The sequence below is a fragment of the Mus musculus genome, chromosome 8 (genome assembly GCF_000001635.26).
Source record: "Mus musculus strain C57BL/6J chromosome 8, GRCm38.p6 C57BL/6J".
NCBI classification, from domain to species: Eukaryota; Metazoa; Chordata; class Mammalia; order Rodentia; family Muridae; genus Mus; species Mus musculus.
Window position 1 is genome coordinate 12,423,417 of NC_000074.6, and position 13,831 is coordinate 12,437,247.

General features: G+C 48.6%; 1 long non-coding RNA gene across 1 annotated transcript in view; it reads left to right on the top strand.

Moving 5' to 3' along the window:
- Sox1ot (Sox1 overlapping transcript) overlaps positions 1-13,316 on the top strand; it is a 50,962-nt gene extending 37,646 nt beyond the window's left edge. Inside the window, exons 2-8 of the long non-coding RNA NR_027975.2 lie at positions 1,465-1,686; positions 2,347-2,707; positions 3,363-3,491; positions 6,091-6,622; positions 6,734-7,315; positions 8,019-9,007; positions 11,325-13,316. This is a non-coding gene — a long non-coding RNA (Sox1 overlapping transcript). The remainder of the gene's footprint in view (positions 1-1,464; positions 1,687-2,346; positions 2,708-3,362; positions 3,492-6,090; positions 6,623-6,733; positions 7,316-8,018; positions 9,008-11,324) is intronic.
- The last annotated feature ends 515 nt before the right edge of the window (positions 13,317-13,831 follow it).

The window sequence follows — 13,831 nt, forward strand, 5'->3', positions numbered from 1 at the left end:
AGGATTCCCAGCGTATGAGATTCCTCCATTCCTACAGCTTCTTCCCAAAATCCCTGCAGCCCCCTCCCAAAGCTCCAGCAGCCCCTCCCAAAGCCCCTGCAGTCCAATTTGTTTTCAACAACAACCCTCATCATGGATGATAGCAACTTTCTCTGCTCTGGCCTGTGCAGATAGTTATTGCTCTCCTGAGTCTGTGGGCAGGTAAGCATGGTCCTTGGAGGAGGAGGAGGAGGAGGAAGAGGAGGAGGAGGAGGAGGAGGAGGAGGAGGAGGAGGAGGAGGAGGAGATGGATGCTGTGGAGAAGAGAATGTGTTTCCTTTCCTCAGAGACTGCTCTATCTATTTAGGCTGCTTGGTTCAGTGGTCCATGACAGGTGGGATCTATAGACACTGGCCTGCACCCCAGCAGCAGACACACTGGATATCAGGAGACACTTCAGAGCTCTGCCCACACTGCCTCTCAGATCTTGTCTAGTACATTCCTATGTCCCCAATCTCTAAGTATGTTTCCCCAATGCTCATTGAGTCCCCTCCCCAAACATGTCCAAAGCCTGGGGAATTCCCCGGAATCAGACACAATACATTAAAATGAGGCCAGATAATCCCACAGAATTGAGAACTAGCAAGAAGTCCTGATTTTTTTTTAAAGAATATTTTTTAATAGATCTGTAGGCATAGCCATCTGTTGTAGGTGTTAGTTTGGTGTCAGTGAGTAATAAAAGTGTCATTCCCTGTGATTTTTATCAATTACGGTAAATATGCCAGTAATCACCCACTTTAGCTGCTGAAACACCAGTGCTGTCTGGAGTTGAGGCTGGGGACCGCTCAGAGGCCTCAAGAGGTAAACCCCACAGGTGTAGACTGACGTCTAGGCAAACAGTAGTTAAGCTAGAATTTGGAGGGGGGGGGGAAGTGTTAACGTATGTCAAGCAGACAAATTTGGACTTTTCCATGAGGGTCTGACATATCAAATGGGAAATAGGCAGAAATTACTCTAACAGTAAAAATCTTGTCATTTACAACCTCTAAAGCAACGGGCTCATTTAACACATCAAATCACAGATAATGATTGGCTCAGCCTGGTATTTATCTCACCTCTAAAGTGTAGACACCAGGGCAAGCTTTGTGTGTCTGTAGAGGAGACCTGTGGTGACCCGTCAGCCCCTGTGGCTGCAGAATAAGTCGAGGGCCAACTGCCACACAGGCTAAGATGTGAGAACCTTTCCTACTTCTTCAAACATTAAAAAAAAAAAGTGAAGAGACACGGCTGGAAGTGACACGGAGTGAGTAGTCTCGTGGTGAATGACTTCAGGGAAGTCCCACCTGTTCTGTTTGTTTGTTTTCTTTGGGAGCTGTTTGGAGTCATTGGAGCTGAAAGTGTATTTCCACACTTGAAGCACATGTGCGTTATCTGCAGTCATCCCCTAGCCAGTTCTCAGCCAATCCAGAGTTCTGTCTATTTCAGATACCCCGAACATCCGCTGTCAGCAGGCACAAGGCTGTGATTCAAGATGAGTGCCCGAAGCTTCCTCTGCCTGTGTGAAGAAGATCCAGCAAGAGAAGGAAGCAGGGTTCCTGAAAGCCAGGCTGATGAGGAAAACTCCTGTGCTGAGTTAACGTGGGCGTCTGAGTGGGCAGAGTCAGTGTATGAACAGCACAGGTGCCCACCCCACCCCCACCCTGGCGGGTAAGCACTGCGATCACGTTCAGGGCCATAGGGAGAGCATCGGGTTCTCAGAAAGACATTGACCTAGACCATTCCTCTGATTTACTCTCCCCTGCACCTCTCTTGTTTGACCTTCTCCTGGGCTTCACTCGGGTAGGAATTCAAAGTGCCCGCTGCTGCAGGTCGATAGGGTGCAAACCTACCCATGAACAATGAATGCACACACACCTTTCCATACACCTGCCATACCTGTCAGGACACAAGCCTACATAGACAATTGTGCACATATACCTGCACACAAACACACCTACACATACCTTCAGGTACACACACATGAGCCCACACCTGCTCATAACTGCATACACAAACATACCTGTATGTACACACACATGCCTATATGCACCTTAAGGGACACACATCTGCACATATATGCCCACATCTGCACAGATAAACATACCTGCCCACACCTTCGTGAACAAACACACCTACATACACCTGCAAGGGCACAGGCATGATCACACCCACCCACACATTATCATGCCTGCAGAGGCATACATACATACTTGAAGGGGACATACGTACTTTACATACATACATACATACATACATACATACATACATACATACATACTACTAGTAATAATAATAATAATCTAATAAATTTTCTCTATGCTTTTTCAGGAATACTCTATGAGGTCAAAGCTGGTCCCTGTGTCTGTCTTCAAGGACACAAGCCAATTTAAAAAGAAATCATTCACTTAAAAAGAATGTTTAGATCAGCTCCCACTGGTGCAGACTGATTGGTTAATATCATCTCAACTTAGCGTGTTCTGAAAATAAGGGTTACTAACCTTCACAGACAACCAGTGGTCTCAGGGAGCCACGAAGCTGTCTCGGGACTGCACACAAGACACACACAGGTGAAGCTGGATGCAAGTCAGACCTGTGAACTAACTCCCCGCAACCGAGGGGGGAGGAAGTGACCACATCATCTCATTGGCTCTGCAGATCCAAGTCCACTCAAACGGCAAGCATGGCCCAGGTAAGTCACTTCACTAAGCACGTGGGCCAGAGTGAAGTGGGTCAGTCAGTCACTTGGGCACAGGAATGTTCAGGTGGGGGGGGGGAATAAATGAACTTCTGAGAATGTGAACTTATCAGATGACTTGAGCAACAGGTTCTTTCTCTAATCGATGTGTTTCCCAGGAAACCTGAACTGCCCCACCCCTCTCTGACTATTCCTAAGGGAGAATATTTGTTTTCCCCAATGAGTAAATTATTAAGTCATCATCATCATCAGTAATAGTAATAGTAGAGTGTGGTTATATGAAACAGGGTTTCTATATACAGTCCTGGCTGCCCTGGAACTTACTATATAGATCAAGCTGTTCTCATACTTACAGAGATCCTCCTGCCTCTGCCTCCCAAGTCCTGAGATTAAAGGCTCATGCCACCATGCCCAGCTAAATGAATAATTTTGGAATGCATGTGCAACAATGGCGTGTATATTGTGTTAGCCACACACTATTGTTAGTACGCTTGCTAATTCATAACAAGTTAACTCTCACAGTACAATGGGCATGTTTTTAAAATATTTTTGGCAAAACGTTACAGACTCATTATACAGTTAATTAAACCTCTCACCCCAATTGCTCTGGGTTCTAAGATGCACACATGGAATGTCTTTATCCTTCTAGAGTTGGATGCACCCTCAGATTCAACAGCCGACCACTGGCATCCCTTTTTCCCCCTTCCACGGTGGTACATGGAATAAAAACACACCCCGGGCTTGCTGGAATACCAAGGAAACATTCATGCCCATGGAGGTAAGCATTACAGAATTCGTGGTCTGTATGGTTGAGAATAAAAATAATTTGTGGCAAGATCAACTATCCTTTCTAATCCCTTCTTATTTAGGAGTTGTAAATTATGCCCCCAAACTAGAGCATGGCTCCTTTTATCTCAAGAGCATTTTGCCACATGCATCTAACAGAGAATGCCCTTTGCCCATCTCCACTACCAACTGAGAAGGCTACAGACAAACCCTAGCAATTTCTCAAAGAATGAAGCAAGCCCTTGGGCTGCATTTACTTAACATACAAATGTTAAAACTACCGCTGTGCAGGTTTGCAGCAGGTGGCTGTGCAATGTTCTCTCAAGGCCATAGGAAGCAGCTACTGCATTGCCAAGAATTCCACCCTCATCCTCCACCTGCCACCAGCTTCCCAGGCCTCCCTGTGTCTGTTCTCAGAGCCGGGAGTTGTAGAGGGAACAGGGCTGATGGCAAACTAAGTCATGGTCATGCTGTGGTGGTGAGAGGGTGAAACGCTATACTTGGGTATAATTTGATGGTCTTCTTCATTGTCATTGTCATCGTTGTCATCATCTGATCAGGATTCTAGACAAGAGCATCAGCTCTGCTAGTGCCACGCCGGAAGTGATTCTCCTCGTGAGCAAGCAGGCCATGCCACGCGCAGGAGGCAATGCTGTGAGCTCATGGTACTAGACATGTGGTCCGAGGGCTGAAGGTGAAGCCGCTTTGCTTTCAGCCCCTGCTCCTTGCCTGGGCTCATTTTCCCCTGGACCCTCCTATGTGCACAGTGTGAAGGGAATTACCTATTACTTCAATTATTTGTTTCTTATCAGCTGATGTTAAACTACAAGGATTTGCATTGAATGGACACAAAGAAAGAGCAAGTCACGGCACATCGCCAAATGAAAGAGTGATGTTCTGGTGAATTTAGCCGAAATAATTTACTGCTATAAAAGTGGGGAAGTGGAAGGTACAGCCTTTGACCAATAAATCCCTGCTGCCCGTGAAACCCTTATCTGGTCCCCTCCGATACATTCCACACAAGGAAGCCATCATCATCGGCTCTGGCTTGTTATTTGTAAACCTTGATCTTCTGCACTTGCTGCCCTAAATATGGGTAATTAGCATCAGTTTATCGCGCTTCTGCATATTTCCTGCACTCTCCAAACACGCGAGCTTCCATTGGCTGCCGTTCTGCTACAGGAGATTATGAAGACAGATTGCACAGAACGAATGTGCTAAACCAGATTAGGAAGGAATAGAAATAGCAACTTGGCCAATAAATTCCTCGTGAGAGCCTTATCACGCAATTACACGTTGACTAGCTTCACACTCTCCCAGCCTCTTAATCCAGTGCCCCCACCAGGAATAAAATTTCACTCATTTCTGAATTGCCGCAGATCCTCCTGACTTGTCGCTGAGAGTGGCTGGAATGAGTGGGGTTGCAGGAGACATGGAGCCGAACTTTACAATGAAAAAAAAAAAAAAGTAAACTTTGATTGTCAGCGTGGGTGGCTTGCGCGAGTTGGGATGTTCAAAGTGGCTCAGAGCCTCTGAGTGAGCATGTACAGTCTGGGTTCCCAGTCAGGTAACTTTGCTCTGAGTCCCACATTTCCTCCTGGTCTGTCTGAAAGGGAGGGCTTCCTCACTAGTCCGCCGGCCGCTGCGAAGCATGGTTGACTGCAGAACGGTGCGCCAGCTGCAGCTCCTTCCGGTGGACCTGAAAGTAGCCAGAATCCTCCTGATTAGCAATTCTGGGACACTCCCTCCACCTCTGTAAGTTCAGTTCCCTCCTTGCTCAGACAGGCTGTCTCTCACACCCTCTCAAGTGCTCTAGCCCCCTCTGCACATTAAGGTGTATAAATAGGAAAATTCCTGCCCACTCTGCACCGTAAGGATTGCAACCAAGAGCACTGTAATAGGGCTGCTACAGGAGGAGCTTGATTCTTGTTCCTCCCTGCCTGTTAATGTTATTCTCCCCAGGGCTTTATAATAAGTTAGGTATTTAAAGAGGCCCATTAAGCCTTTCGATCTACCAGGGGACTATTTATAGCACAGAGCCACAGTCAGACATCATGAGTACCCCCCACGGAAGCAAGGTACGGCAGCAAGAACCCCACAGGACTGAGCTTCTCTTGGCTAGAGGGCATACATGGACATCTGGATCAAACAAGAGCCGAGTAGCTGTGCTCCCAGAAAAGACTTCCTGTTCAGGGTGGAAGGAATTCATTAGCTATGAAAATCCAGAGCCATTGTGAGGCAAGTTTTTAATGTGTCCATCACAATATGGCCTCTGCTTTCTATTCTCTGGGAGGTTCTTACGGGGCTTTGCTAAGTTAAGGGTCTCCTGAGTGATACAGAGAAAGGGTTCTAGTTTTCCTTTCTGAAACTTGAGTTCAGATCAGCATCCACAAAGTAGACACTGGCGGTGCCTCTGTCTACAGGGACACTGCACGCACTGTTTCTAGAACCTACTGTGGCTTCCCAAGGAGGAGCCCTCCCTTGACGAGCAGCCATCCAGAATCCAGGTATACCTGGACCTTGAAAAGGATGGTTTTGCCTTTTGCAGGCTGTCTGGTCTTTTGTTGACTGGTAAGGATTTTGTTTTGCAGAGAGGAGCCTTCACTAACCTTGAGTGGGAGAGAATCAGCCAGGGCCTCTGCGGCACATGGAAATACTTGTCTTAAGTAGTTGGCTCTTAGAAATCACAGCCCAGATGCCTGAAGCAGAAGGAGAAGCACCTGTAGTGGCTGTCACCCTGCAGGCACCTCTGTTACTGGAGTCACCAAGAAACGGTATTACGGGAGTCTTGGAAGTGAGAGTGCTCCTCTAAGGAGAGACCCAGGAACCTGTTGCTAAGGGGCCAGCATGCAGGGTCCCTGCTGGGCCTGCATAGAAGGAGCCCGGTGCTTAGTGGTTCCTTCCTGAAGCCTAGGCTAAGGATTCTATATGGCTTCATCCTCCGCTCTACTCAAGCAAAGACAAGCTTCAACTGCTGGGCCTAAGGCACATGGAGCTCAACTCAACAACTGGGAATGGAGGACCCCTCCAGAGACCCAGAAGACCCCCGCCCGGGGGGGGGGTGACATCAGTTGGGGAGCTATTAATAACTGCCCTCCCCTCCCTGTCATATTTCCTGAACTGGTGAGCTTTGTGGAGGGGTGGAGTAGGAGGGAGCCGCTTGCCATTAATCTGGGAACAAACAGCTAACCCCGGTGACTGGTATTTTTCCTTTTCTTTTCTCACTTTTCTCAGTGTGGGGAAGGCGATTGTGAGGCGCTCTGCTGGAATTTGGCAGCGCGGAGGCTTGGAGAGCAGCCCCATGCTGGCTCCTATTCAGCCGGCCAGTTTTCCTCGAGCTTTGGAAGTTTCACTCAGCCGTGCACTCAATGGCTTCACAAAGCTGATTACAAGCTTCAGCGCATTCCTGAAGGAGCCAAAAGCGACGCAGGTGCAAACGAGCCGAGGGAGCCCCTTATCCCGGTGACAGAATGGGACAAGCTGGGAAAGGCTTGGACCACACAAATCCAAGGCTCACCAGGCAGCAGAGAGCCTGCCTTGGGAACCGGGGGTCATTATCCGCCCTATTCAGCGGGACCGGGGACCCTGGGGCCAAGGAGGCCGGCCGGGCGCAAGCGCCACCGCCAGTACGCGCCTGCAGCAGTGGGGACCCCGCTGGGCGTTGCAACCCGTCGGGATGTTGGGCGCTGCGTTTGTTCCCACCGACAGCGGTCAGCGAAATCCATCCTGCGGGTGAAAGCCGGTGTCCAGGCTAACCGGGATACAGGAGAAGGAGGGTAGCGAAGATGCTCAGTGCGTGGACAGTGCGTAACTTTGGTAATCGAGGCCGCACTGACGTGGTCCTGCCTCAGGCCACTCTCAGCCCCATCCTATCCCTGCTCGGGCCCGGTCCCCCTCAGCTTGTCTTCATTTTTCGTCTCTATGAGTCATACTGAGAGCGACCTTCAGAAAGTGCGGTGGGTGGCGGTGGGTGGGTGGGTGGGGGGTTCAGGGGCGGGGAATACTGGCTGGTAGCCCCGCAGGATCAGATCACCAGGTTGTCCAGTGCACCCTGCGGGGCAGTGGCGAGCCTGGAGAGCCGCCTCTGCCTGGGAGAATTAACGACGTCACAGCCAGAGACGAAAGAACTACAGGTCGCGGGGACAGGCTGGCTCCCAGGGTAGAGCTTGCAAAAGGGACGAGCGTGGGACAGACTGAGGTGGGACTGTTGTAGTTCAGGGGCCGGCCGATCCGGCTCCGTAGGCTGCCCCTATGTCCCTCCCTCGCCCCATCCAGGCCAGCACAGCACGAGTAACGCCAGCCTAGAGCCCTCCCGCCGCGTCCTCCCACTCCCGGCCCCACGTCTCGAAGCCACAGCCCAGCCCCACGCTTTGCCCGGCTGCACCCCGAGGTGCCCGCGTGCAGGGCGCGGGCCGGCAGGGCGCGCTTGCCGACGCTCTTTTGTCTGATAACTAATTTGAGTTAATGCGATCTTTATGTAAAGCTAACAGCGGATAATTGTCTATTTTCTCGCCAACAGTCTCCATCACAGTCACTTATCTGGAAACCTGCGGCTGGATTAATCGCTATATTCCCAAGATGAGCGGTGCTGCAATCCGCAGTGAACACGGGTGGGAACACGGAAGCTTCCCCTAGGTTCTTGCGGGGGCCAGCAGCTGGCCAGCTCCCTGCAGTGGATGCTGCACAGTAGCTAGCACCTGTTTGGGCTCGGGTTGGGGGTCTACGAGCACTTAGGCGCACAGAAGATGTGGAAGAGAGGAAGGAAACAGGCCTGTGGGGACTCCGGCCTGAGAGAGGTTGATTAGCTCCCAGTAAAGGCACAGAACTGCCTATATAAAGAGCTTTTTAACCTGAAAATGATGCTGCTGAGTCTTCAGACCGTGGTCTATTCAGATGCAGAAAAATGTTCCCTCCCATCTTGATCTCCCAGCCTCACCCCTACCACACCCACAGCTACTCCTTAGGCCCCTCCCCTGGAATTTTCTCCTTCGGGATCCTGGTCCTACAAGGGTTAGTAATATTTACTTAGGAACTGTGGGCGTGGAAATAAATCCTAGTTGTTCAGCCCCTTGCCCTACCTGTTCCAGTTAAAGACGGTGGGTTGTACCCAGGCAGTGGTGGCGCACGCCTTTAGTCCCAGCACTTGGGAGGCAGAGGCAGGCGGATTTCTGAGTTTGAGGCCAGCCTGGTCTACAGAGTGAGTTCCAGGACAGCCAGGGCTGTACAGAGAAACCCTGTCTCAAAAAACCTAAAATATAAAATAAAATAAAATAAGATGGTGGAGTGTGTGGTGCCAAAGCTCTAGGGAGAATACTTGTCTACAAAAACTTTCTCTGCTGAGGTCAAAGCATCAGCTTCGAGGGAACTACCACTTGGTGTGTGAGGTCTCTGCGCCTGGGCAACGGTGTCTCTGTAGGTGTGAAAGCTGGGCATCAGCTTGTGACAGCTTTAGGCCACAGAAGCCGAAACTGTGCGCCTCCATTTTGTCAGCATATTAAACATCCAAGAGTGACCACCCATTGGTCCATCACATTATTAGATTGTTAGATTAGGTGGTACCCCAGGATGCTTCTGCAACAGCCTCTGTAAGCTCCTCTTAAAAGTCTCCTGGTTCCTCCTCTCCAGCAGCGAAAGCAAACATGTGAATCTCTGCAAAGCAAGCCGAGCTAAGGTTCCCAGGACAGTCATCCTCATGCCCTCTGGAGGCCTTCCGGCTTCAGCTCTCACCTGAGTCCTGTCACCTCTGATATGTGGACAATGCTGAGCTGGACAGCCCCTGGTCAACCAGGCAGAACAGTCTATGCAAATGCCGGAGGGCAACCCTGGGAACAGTGCACCCATTGTCCGGGGCCTTTCAAAGCTGGGAGCAGCTGCTCAGACTGGCCGCCCTGGACCCTTGGCTGCCAGAGTAATGTCATCATTGCAAGATGTAGACTCTGAAAATTATACGACCCGAATTCATGAGCAGCCTTGTCTTGAGTGTTTCTGTCTGTGACACATTTCAATGTCCAGAGCTGCTTCTGTTGTTGGGGACCGGAGGAGGGCATGGGCAAGGGAAAGTTTGCAGTTTCTTACTAGAGGGTTTGAAAACTTTACAAACTAGCCTTGGCTTCTGAAGTGGGGCGTCTGGCTTAAAGGGCTAAGATGTGGAGGCTTTTTTGTTGTCTCTTGCTGCTGCTTGCAAGTTTAAGTGCACTGAAAAGAGACTGGATGACGAGATGGAGCAAGAGGCAACCGCAGATGCCAAGGTCATTTTCCTTAGCTGGAACTCCAAATGCCACCTTCTAGAGAAGCAAGCAGGCTGGCTGCATCAGCACTCTCAGACCACCTCAGCTCCCTTCACAGAAGCATCAGTGGTTCATATCATCGTTTCCATCTTCCCTCCCTGCCTCCCCCACCCTCTTCTCTGCAACCTGGACTGTGAAGAGATGTTCTTTGGCCAGGGGATGGTGGTTCCTGGTGTAAGAAATGAGAATGGAACCAGCAGTGGGTGGCCTGTAGTGTGCCTGCTGCCGAACCTGCAAGTGCATCCCTCTGGTCTTCAGGCTCACTGCCTACTAAGTGGTAGGGGCGGGCAGGGGAGTGGGGGGGGGGCAAGGCTTCAGGGCTTTAGGTAAGACAGCTTCCTCCTCTCCTTCAATATGTTTGGTCCCGGGGACCTCCAGTGTATTGCATTTTGCTTTGTTTTGGGTCTCATTCTATAACTCAAGCTGGCCTAGAACTCAGTGCAATCTACCTGTGTCAGCTTACTAGATGTAGTATCACAGGCCGGCAGCATCCTGCTCTGTTGACAGGTCTCCTGCCTCTTCACAGGACTCCACTGCTGTCCCCTCTGCCTTCTCTCTTGGTGGAGCATGTTCCCAGGAAACACCAAGAAGAGCACCAGGCCACTTGTAGCAGGGTCATACTCAAGATAAGATGGCTGCAGAGCATGTCTTCCTATACTGAATAAGGCCTCCCCTGTACCTCAACCCTGCCAAGGAGCCTTCCCAATTCTTGATAGCCTCAATAGGGAGGGCTCAGAGAGATGTGAAGTTCAACAAAATACTGTTTTACACAAGAAAGAAAGTGAACAATTAGTGGGGAAGAGATCTTGTAACCCATGATTCTCTGAGCATTCCAGGCTGCCCCAAACCAGGGAGACTATAGATAGGGTAGCCATTTGGACGTTAATGTAGTGGAGAGAGGCCATCAGGCTGTAAACTGCATGGACAAGCTGGGCTCTCAGTATGGACCAGGCTCCCTGGAGATGCGCAGGGTATCTACTGAGGAAGTGCGGAGGTCCTGGGTAGGAGGGATGATAGGGCTGGTAGCCAGAGATGTCATGTGACAAAACAGGGCCTCTTTCCTGCAAAAGGACCTTCCCCATTTCTGGGGAATGGCCACAGGCTTGCTCTTGCCTCTCCATTTCCCCCCGCACAGTGGGTGTTCATCCTCCCATGTTCACGCTCACTTGAGCACACAGGTGCCAGACATCAGCCCGTATGTGTCACAAGCCATTCACAAGTGGCAGACTCACACTCAAACACAGGGCATTCTCTAGTTCCCAGTCTGTGTTCTTTTTGAATGCTGGATGGATCGTCCAGCCTGAGGGCCTGACCTCCTGGCAGAACTTGAAAAACTCTAGATTAGGCACACAGGACAATGTGAGTCCAAGGGCCAGGCCTTTCCTTCTGTCCGTCAGGATCTGGATTCATCCCAGGTTGGACAACTTGTGGGTGGGCTTTGTCAGCTTGTTTTCTGTGCTTCCTGATTTGTCCTTTCTGTCTGTATTTATTCCTAGATTGCTCCCAGAGTGCCATGTATATTTTGTGTTATCCAAGAGGGTGCCTGGCCACCACATATGGCCCCTGAGCATCCAACATTCAGAATGTCATACACACTAGATGTAGAGTTGCTGAATGAGAAGGAGATCATTGATTTCTTGAGATGTTGGCTACAGAAATGACAGTGCTTGGGATGTGTTGGGTTAAAGAAAACACATTATTAAAGTGAGCCTGACTGCCAGCTGCTCTTGGAAGCCACTGTGGCCTTGGTAGCTCCTCTTTGCTGGCTCTGTGCCTTTCAGCGGCTGTCTGTGGTCTTTCCACGATCCTCTAGGAAATGGAAAGGGAAGAAACAAATGCAGTGGAAAGGACTGAGCCTGCGATCACTAGAGGCAGCCAGAGCCCCTCCCAGCTCCTCTCAAAGTTACCCTTGTAACAATCAAAGCTTCCTCACTTGCAGCAGTAAAAAGAAGTATACATTGTATTTATTGCTGGAGTGGTATTCTTTCTAGATTAGCTTTAATTCTGTTTAATTACATTGTGATCATTAACCGAGCTGCAACTTTTTGTTATTAGATATTTTCTTTATTTACATTTAAAATGTTATCCCCCTTCCTAGTTTCCCCTACCAAAACCCCCTATCCCATCCCCACTCCCCCTGCTCCCCCAATCCACCCACTCCCGCTTTCCTGTCTTGGCATTCCCCTACACTGGGGCATCGAGCCTTCACAGGACCAAGGGCCTCTCCTCCCATTGATGTCCAACAAGGCCATTCCCTGCTACATGTGCATGCCCCGTGCTTTCACTGCTCTGTGAGTGGGCTGTGGGGGGAAAGGTGGTGCTGAATTTCATTCTGCAAAGCAAAGCAAGCAAAACAAAACAGTATCAGATCGTGAATGTCACTGTGCTGAGCATCCAGTGTGAATGATCAGGGCTCTACAGTCTAGAGCCCTTGTCTTGTGTGGACCACGGCAGGTGCCCACACTCTCATCTCGAAAACAGAAAGAAGTGAAAGTAATTTTAGAAGCAGTGTCTGAGAATTTGAATGTATTTACAGACAGGAAGCCATGGGTCCCTCCATGTGGAGATACAGAGACAAAGTGTGGAGCAGAGACTGAAGGAAAGGCCATCCAGAGACTGCCCCACCTGGGGATCCATCCCATATACAGCTACCAAACTCAGATACTATTGTGAATGCCAACAAGTGTGCAACTTTTGAAGAATCTTGCTACTACTGTTGGATGGAGGAACGTTGATTCTAGGAGTGACTGTGCAAATCCCATGGCATTACAAGGAAGCCTCTCTCTGCTATTTTCAAACTTTTAGTCAGCACTTGACACTTTCTGGCTTTAATTTTGCCTTACAAATGAGTGTAACTGCCACCACTCAAACAAAACAGAATTCTGAACAGAAATTTGTCTTTTGTTGTCTATACCAACCAAGAGTGAGTTCCTTCTCAAAATTCCTTTTGGGGCTAACATACACATTTAGAATGATATGAAATGAGACTTAAACCAAGGAGGCCATGAGGGAACATGCTTATAAATGTCTATTTTACATGTATTCATTTACATTTATTCATGCACTGGCAGTGTGCTTGCCATGGTGAACAAGGAGGTTAGAAGACAGTCTTCAGGAGTCACTCCTCTCCTTCCAACTTGTGGGTCCCAGGGATCTAACTCAGGCCACCTGGCTTGGCACCAACTGCCTTTGAGATGTTGAACCATCTTGCCAATTCAAGTAAACTTGATTATTAAAGATTCCAAAATACTCTGTATAATATTTTAGATACCAGAGGTCTGAAAGTGAAATTATAAAAAGTAGAAATTTTATTTAGTCATTTGGTGATAAGAAATGAAAAAAACCTGCTCCATGCTTATTGTCCTTAATATATTCAATTAAAGCACACCACGAAAATTTTACATGAATAGGCTTGGCGTACATACAATATCATTCAATTTATTTACTTTAGGTATTGTATAACTAATATGAAAAAAATGGGAAAATGTGAAGTTAAATCCACTACATCAATAAAGTGAAAGTATCTCAGAGATAAATTTTGAATAAAATTATTTTTCATCATAAAAGGAGCTGTTGTCCATTATTTTTAAAGTCCATTTACTCCTCTGATTTTGGCTGAATTCTGTCTAACTAAGATAAAAATTATAAAGTACCAAATTATAAAGTAGCAGTGTCAGGGTTTATGTAAATGAGCTGATATGGTTTCTTTGGAGGAATGCACTCCTTGCAAAATATCATTCTTAGGATTTTCTGTTTAACTAGTAAAACATTAGTGGCAGCATCCTAGTCTGTTGTCTGTCTGTTCTCTGTCTCTGTTTCTGTCTCTCTCTGTCTCTCTGTATGTTTGTATATCTGTCTATTTATTGTTTGCTTGAAACCGATTCTCAAATATCCCAGGTTGGTCTCTAACCCACTGGGTTAGCTGAGGTTAACATTGAAGTTCTGACCCTCCTGCCCCAACCTCCTGAGCATGGAGATTACAGATGTGTCCCACCATATCCATCTTGAGGCAGTGCTTGGACTAGAATACAGAGCTTGGTGCTAC